This window comes from Pinus tabuliformis, chromosome 4_2, assembly GCF_031772625.1.
Source record: "Pinus tabuliformis cultivar Carrire ecotype Pingquan chromosome 4_2, CPIR1, whole genome shotgun sequence".
Taxonomy (NCBI): domain Eukaryota; kingdom Viridiplantae; phylum Streptophyta; class Pinopsida; order Pinales; family Pinaceae; genus Pinus; species Pinus tabuliformis.
The window spans coordinates 848930134-848936920 of record NC_142304.1 but is presented as its reverse complement, the minus strand read 5'-3'; positions in this window follow the sequence as shown (position 1 = coordinate 848936920).

The window sequence follows — 6787 nt, the reverse complement described above, 5'->3', positions numbered from 1 at the left end:
TGCAGCAAGGAAAGGAAGAATATATTACAGAGCTCAACCAGTCAATCATGAAATATGACACCTATAACTATAGGAGTATAACATGGCCTTCACGCTCCCCCTCTGCTGCCTTCTACTGCTCTTCCTCCGCTTTTGTAGCGTCGCATGCATCCTAGGCCTTGGTTGCTGCTGCTTCGTCCCTTCGCTTCTCTGCCAACTGCGCCATCCACAATTTTGCCTCATCCTTTTTCCTTTGCACGGTGGACTTCTCTGCTTCCACCGCAGAACTGACTAGAATGTGCCACTCTGGTGGCCACAACTCAAGGATGGTGAATATGACATCGTCCGTCGCTAGATAAGGGAGCTCGTGCCAAGTCTTCACGGGGTCCTTCCTCGCCCTGATGTACACATGGTGGAAATCTGCCTTAAACTTCGCGAAGCTCTGCAGACTGTTATAAACCGTGGGTGATAACCGTGGCTTGCCATTAATCCCCATTCTGATGTTCATTTCCATGAACAACCAGAATATCCTACTGTCACTGATTCGTTTCGCGTCTCTAGTTGTCCATAGCGAAGCATACTTCGTTGCCTCCAGAAGGTCCTGCGCAATCGACAGGAACTAGCTGTCCTTGGGCAATTCCCATGCCACCAGCACGATGGAGAACAACAACCATGCATAATGAAAATTCTTCCCCTGCTCGTGTGCCTCGCGACAGTTCTCAAGGAACTCTCTGCACAAGTAGTCTGCCTAGTTAAACTGGACCCCTTTTGCGCATTGCGCAGCAAGTGCGACCACTAGCGCGGGCACCTCATCCACGCAACACTTCTGCATAATCTTTCCGGCTCATATTTGCATCGTGAATTTGACCGCCGGGTTGTTGATGCTGGAAATTGCTTATCCTTTCTTCTTCTTCTTCAGCTTGAACTTCTTCTTCATGGCCTCCGCAATGGCCAAATCCTCACTTTTACCCTTTGAGATGTTTGTTGGGTCCTCCCCTTTGCAAGGGAGTCGGGTAATTCTATGAATTAAGTGGTCCGTGATGGGTATGGGCTCCTCCAGTCACAGGCACCCATCATGCACCAAGCAGAGCAGCTCCCTGATGATGAAAATAGTCACCGGGGCACGATGGTAATGCGACACCCATAGCAAGTTTAATAGTCCTACCTTTTCTACACCTCTCAACCACTTACACGGCTCCAGCTCTATAACTCTTGCTGGCACATGAGCTGTGCGGTTGCCAAATGTGGGAACTTCTCATGGTCCGTGAGATCCCAGTCTTCAAATTTTAGCGTAGTCACTTGCCCCAAGTGTGCTCCATCGAAAATGATGTCGTCGGGGAGTAGTGGAGTCTGTAGAGAGCTTTTACTCTCGTCAAGATCTTTGGGCACCCTTGATTTTCCCTTCCGCAAAGGAACATATGAAGGCAACCTGGTGAGAGGGTCCGCACCCTAGGTTTCTACCTCCATCTCTACATCCTCCTCCTCCTCTACCAAGATTTCTTCAAAGTCTTCCTCCTCATCAGCTTCCAAATTGATCGCCTTCCCCTTTTCTTCCATGGTAAGCCTAGTCCTTAATGGATTCCTAGGGGACATGCGCATTGGTACCATAGGCTACTTGTCTTTCTTGGGTCTCAACATGCGTGGTGATTTAGGGATTTCTATGACTATCCCGGCACTTTCTGGGGCTTCTCCTACCGTCAAGGCCTACGCGACCTCCTCAGCGGTCATTGCTCTGGTATCCATGTCTTCCTCAAGCGCGGCCATATTGCTATTGCACAATTCTCTCAATGGTTTGGGTAAGTTTTTGAACAATGAATTTGACTTCAATAGATCGAAAAAATCTAGGTTCGTGAATGTCTGGGCGCACAACAGCTCGGTTCTCAAATTGCCAAGTGGTGTTTGCTAGGCAACCCCTTGTAATGTATAGTTCCTTTTGAATTTGAATTCAATCGTTCCCCCCACATTACATCCATTAATGCTCACTTGGCGGCAGATTTTCAAGAATATAGCCCATAAAGTTCTCCTTAAATGCCTATCGCCCGCTCCATTTGGTCTCAAACCAAGCATCACATTGTGGATAGTGACCATAACGGTCACTTTCAAGCCAACCCGCGTGGCAACGCAGCTACCCTCACGCTATCGTGGACCCTGTGACACTTCGCTATTGCGCGCAGTCCTGACATCGCACAGCTCCCAAGCAGAGTAGTTTATAGTCTTGCGCCTCCTTTCAGCTGATTGGAGTGCTAAGACTATGCTTCTATCGACTAGTCAAATGGTTAGGCCACCTGTGTACGATTTACCAACTACACCGCACCACCATCTGTGATCTCCTTAATAACATATGGTCCCAGACAATGCATTTTAAGCTTCCCTAGGAATTTATCAAACTTACTTTCATACAACAGCACCAAATCATTCTCCTTGAAGGTGCGCAACTTAATATGTTGATCATGCCAAGCCTTTTTGCATTGCTTTTGGACTTGCTGGTGAAATCTAGCGAATAACCGTTCTTCCTCGAGCTCCTCCAACTGTGCAAGCCTCTCCTCCAGGGCTTCGCAATCTGTCATACCTGTGAGCACCACTATGTGCAAACTAGGCACGATGTATTCCATAGGCATTACATCTTCCACTCCATAGACAAGCCTAAAAGGTGTATGTCCCGTCAGTTTCTTGCATGTCGTCCTATAAGCCCATAATACTATGAGTATGCGCAGGTCCCAATCACTTCGCTATGCATTGCATACCTTGTTCAGTGCGTTGCATACCTTTTTGAATGCTTCTGCGTCGATAACCTTCTGCGAAATTGCTCTTCCTATGTAATTCCTCCCCAACATTAAGATCCATTTGCACATTTCCCCCCCACACATGTTTATTGATCATACCTTTCAGCGTGGAGTTCATGTGCATCCACATAGGTTGTTTTCCATATGCTTGCATCCACTTGGCCAGATGCACGCACAGACTATCCCGTCCATTGTATTTGTTTGTCAATCGCACTCTAGGCTTTCCAAATCATGTGCGCATCATTCTCCTAAATTCGCGCCAGCTGTCAAAGCTCCCTTTGTGCGTACCCCACCACCTCGCAGGCGTAGCGCGCACTACCCAATGCAAGGCCTGGAAGCGTTGCTTTTCTGGCACCTCCTTTTCAAATTTATTCAAGAAGGTGTCCACCTCTAGCTTAAAGCTAGAACGTGGCATGCTAAAGCTTGAACTTGAAGCTTAGAAAGGCTACCTCATCTAAGAAGGCTAGGGAAGGAAGGGAAGCTAAGTAAGACTCACCTACTTACTCACTCATTAAGGAAGGTCTATCTCCTCGGTAATCCTCTAGGTGGACCCATTTTTGAGGGATGTTGACCAAGTTGCGTCAAACAAGCACAGTGGAATACTATATTGCTTCTTTGGAGTGATTGGCAATACGCATAGAAGAGATGACTGGTGAGTTCTTCAAGGAGTTTTCTATACGTGGTATCAAGGAGGAGATCATGGCCCAAGTTTTGATGTCCCTTAGACCATCATAAGTAGGCACGTCTCTTACTTCTGTCGATACACAACGCAGTGACCTTGTCATCATATTACAATTCAGTGTAGTTACCTTATGTAACCAATTATGCCATCGCTTTGTTTCCTCATCTGAATCTGAAGTACAGGAGCTTTCGCGCTCCCATACAATCCGCCCATCCACGGTGGGATTCACCCAATCCTGGTTTCATACTGTTATCTTATAGATGTAGTCCAAATCATCATCACTTTCATAGTCACGCACCGGCTCTGTATAGCGCGATCCTTCAACAGGGTCCAGGGGTATAATTACGCATAGTGACTTCTTCTCAAAAATCATCTTGCGCTTCTTCAGATTAGTCACCCCGTTCATGTTAGTGGCCCAATCAATTCCTAAGAGCGCGGGCTAGGGGTTGTTGTCATTAACAATCTCTATCATTTCAAAGTCTGCTAGCGCGCCTGCTCCCTCAATGTCCACGATTATTCCCTACAATCGCCCCATCGGTATTATTTTATGTTGGTTCGCCATTCGTAGTTGAATAGGATACCACTACAATGTAGGTCTCCCCATTCGCTCCCATGTTTGCTTCGACAAAACATTCACATCTGATCCTAAATCCATGATGACTTGATCCATCTCATATTCTCTGATTTGTGTGGTTAGTCTCATTTCTCTTCCCGTTCTTGTCTTGTGTTTTTCGATCTTCCTAACTACGTGCGGTTCTCTTGGGGCGGTCCCAACGCATCTATTAATGAGTTCCTATAACCCTTTTACAGCTTTACTGTCACGCAATAACTTCATACATGTTTCCAAGAACGTTGTGAGCATGGATGGGTCCATCTTCGGCTTCGGTCTATATTTGATTTCTGAAGTGGAGGCATCAGTGAAGCTCTTCTTAGCTTCCATGAAGGTTTCCTGAGTGCACTCCAAATCAAACTCTGCTCTAGAGCTTTGTGAACCCAAGCACTATCTTCTGGTTGATTTCCTTTGTCGTCTCCCATTGTGATTCCACTTCGGAGCACAATTTTTACATTCAAGTCTTCCTCGTGTGGCTCAGACCTCATCATTTGCAGGTTCTGAGTCGGGGGACGCGGTAGGGATCCTTTGTCGCGTATCCTAGCTATCAGTATAGGACAATCTTTTGTCTCATGATCAAAAAAGTTGTAATACAAACATGATGGGCGCGTTGGATTTGTGCAATCGTGGGCATAATGTCCTGGCCCTCTGTACTTATAGCATATCAATTGTTCACGACCTCTTCCAGGTCCTCCTCCACCTCGGCCTCGGCTGCGCCCCTAAAACCTGTTCGTGCCATTCCTGCATTTTGGTCAAGGGGCCGCATTTCGGCCTGAAATCTATAGGTGGGAGCTCTATCCATCCTTAGCTCATAGCTTCTACAAGTGCGCTCATCGTGTCCTACTGACCTACAAAAGTTGCAGAACAACTGTTTCGAATTTTGTGTATACTTCTGTAACAAGTGACAATTGTCCATTGCATGTTTTCCAGCTATTTGACAAATCGCGCACCACAAAGTAGCCACCGCACTAGGTCCTGCTTGTGCTTCCAACCTTAATGACATCGGTCCTCCTCCTACAAGGTAATTTGCGAAAACCGGGCAATGGTCCTTATCATGACCCTGACCCTTGCATTTTACACACCACACCTCTTTGCACTTCTAGTCGAGTTGTCCTGTCCTATTTCAGACTCTGCATCTCAAGGCATAAATTCTTCAGTTGCACGTGGATCTGTTGAACTCCCAAGTTAGGATCCTACATCAGAGTCCCATGTAGCCTCATCGTAATCTTTAAGGCCTTTGCTTGAGTCGTTAATTTCTGTTGTGATAGCGCACTCCTTAGATGTGGTGTTAGCAATGCTACAAACCATTCGCGATGTTTTCCATCTGTTAGATTCATATTAGCTTCGCGAATTGTACATTTTAGCCTTTGATCCAACTCCCAAGGAGTCTCGCCTGGAAGCATTGTGATCTCTTTGAATCCAATGATCGATTGTGCTTCAGACTTCGGCCTACTAAATTTTCTGTTTAGTGTTCCTTAGATATCCATGATTCCCGCATTTGGATTATCATTGGAGTGCTTAATATAACAGGTCAGCGTGCGGTCCTGCAGAGCGCTAACCAATGTCACTTTCTTTATATTATCATTTGTAACTCCTTGCGCTTCCCATACAGCCCTTACCACGAACCAAAATTGGTCCAAATCCTCATTTCCCAAACCCTTGAACACAGGCAACTTCACTGTGCTTTCCATATTGAATCGCGGTGGTGGTGGAGGTGGTACGGGTGAAGATGGAGGTGATGGTGGTGAAGCTGGTGGCAGTGTGGGTGGGGGTGGTATTCGCAGAATTCTTTGGCTTATCAGATGGATCGCACTTCGCGGCGAGACCTTTGTGAGCTCTTCCTCGTCCCCTCGTGGAGGTGAAATCAAGGGGCTAGTTTTGGGTCCCTTACTTCCTTCGTTCCTGTAAGCTTTTCCACTTTGCGTAGCCCCGAACATTAAGGTAACTACATAACCCTCTTTTTGTACAATAGCATTTTAATCCAAGTATTCAAATACTTTACGTACTTACCTCGCGGTCCCTTGAGAAAGCGTCGCTCTGCCTCGCTATAGCTAACTGAGGTGTCGACCGCAAACTCATTAATGAATCCTGCTATAATCTGATCAAGCCAATGATCAACGATGCGCGAGATCTTATCCTCTGATGCTTCCAACTTTCGCACTAACTTTGGGGTCCACACAATAGGATTGTCGAGTTTCCACCTTCCTTGGCTATCTGCTAGCTTCGCGATCCACTCGTACAGCTCAGTAGGGAAAGATGCACAGAAGATTTCGTGGATCTCTGTGTACAGGTAACAGTCTAAGCCACTCTTCTTTTGTTAGTCACGGATTCCTATTCTCCTGTGCTGCAAACTCATGAATTCTTCTATCCAACCAACCTTCAATTTCCTTGTTAGTTGGATTCCAAAGATACGACATCAGACATTTCTATGCAGATTCTCGATCCCGGCAACGAAACCATTTGTTAGCTTGAGGGGGCTTGACCCAGGTTCAAAGTTAATTAGCCAAACAAATCCCTACACTACTGGCCCTTTCGGCATCAACCCGCGGAGCGTGGACAGAAGTCTCACTTGAATCAGTATGGGGGGATGCTGGAACCAAGTTTCTGCACCCTTGAGATGTCTGAGGTGCTGATTTAGTTCAACTGTGCCTACCTTCATGCGGGTCACTTCGCGCACTGTCCTGACCTTTAATACCTTCCCAATCTATTATAATCACCTTTTGCGCAGCCCTA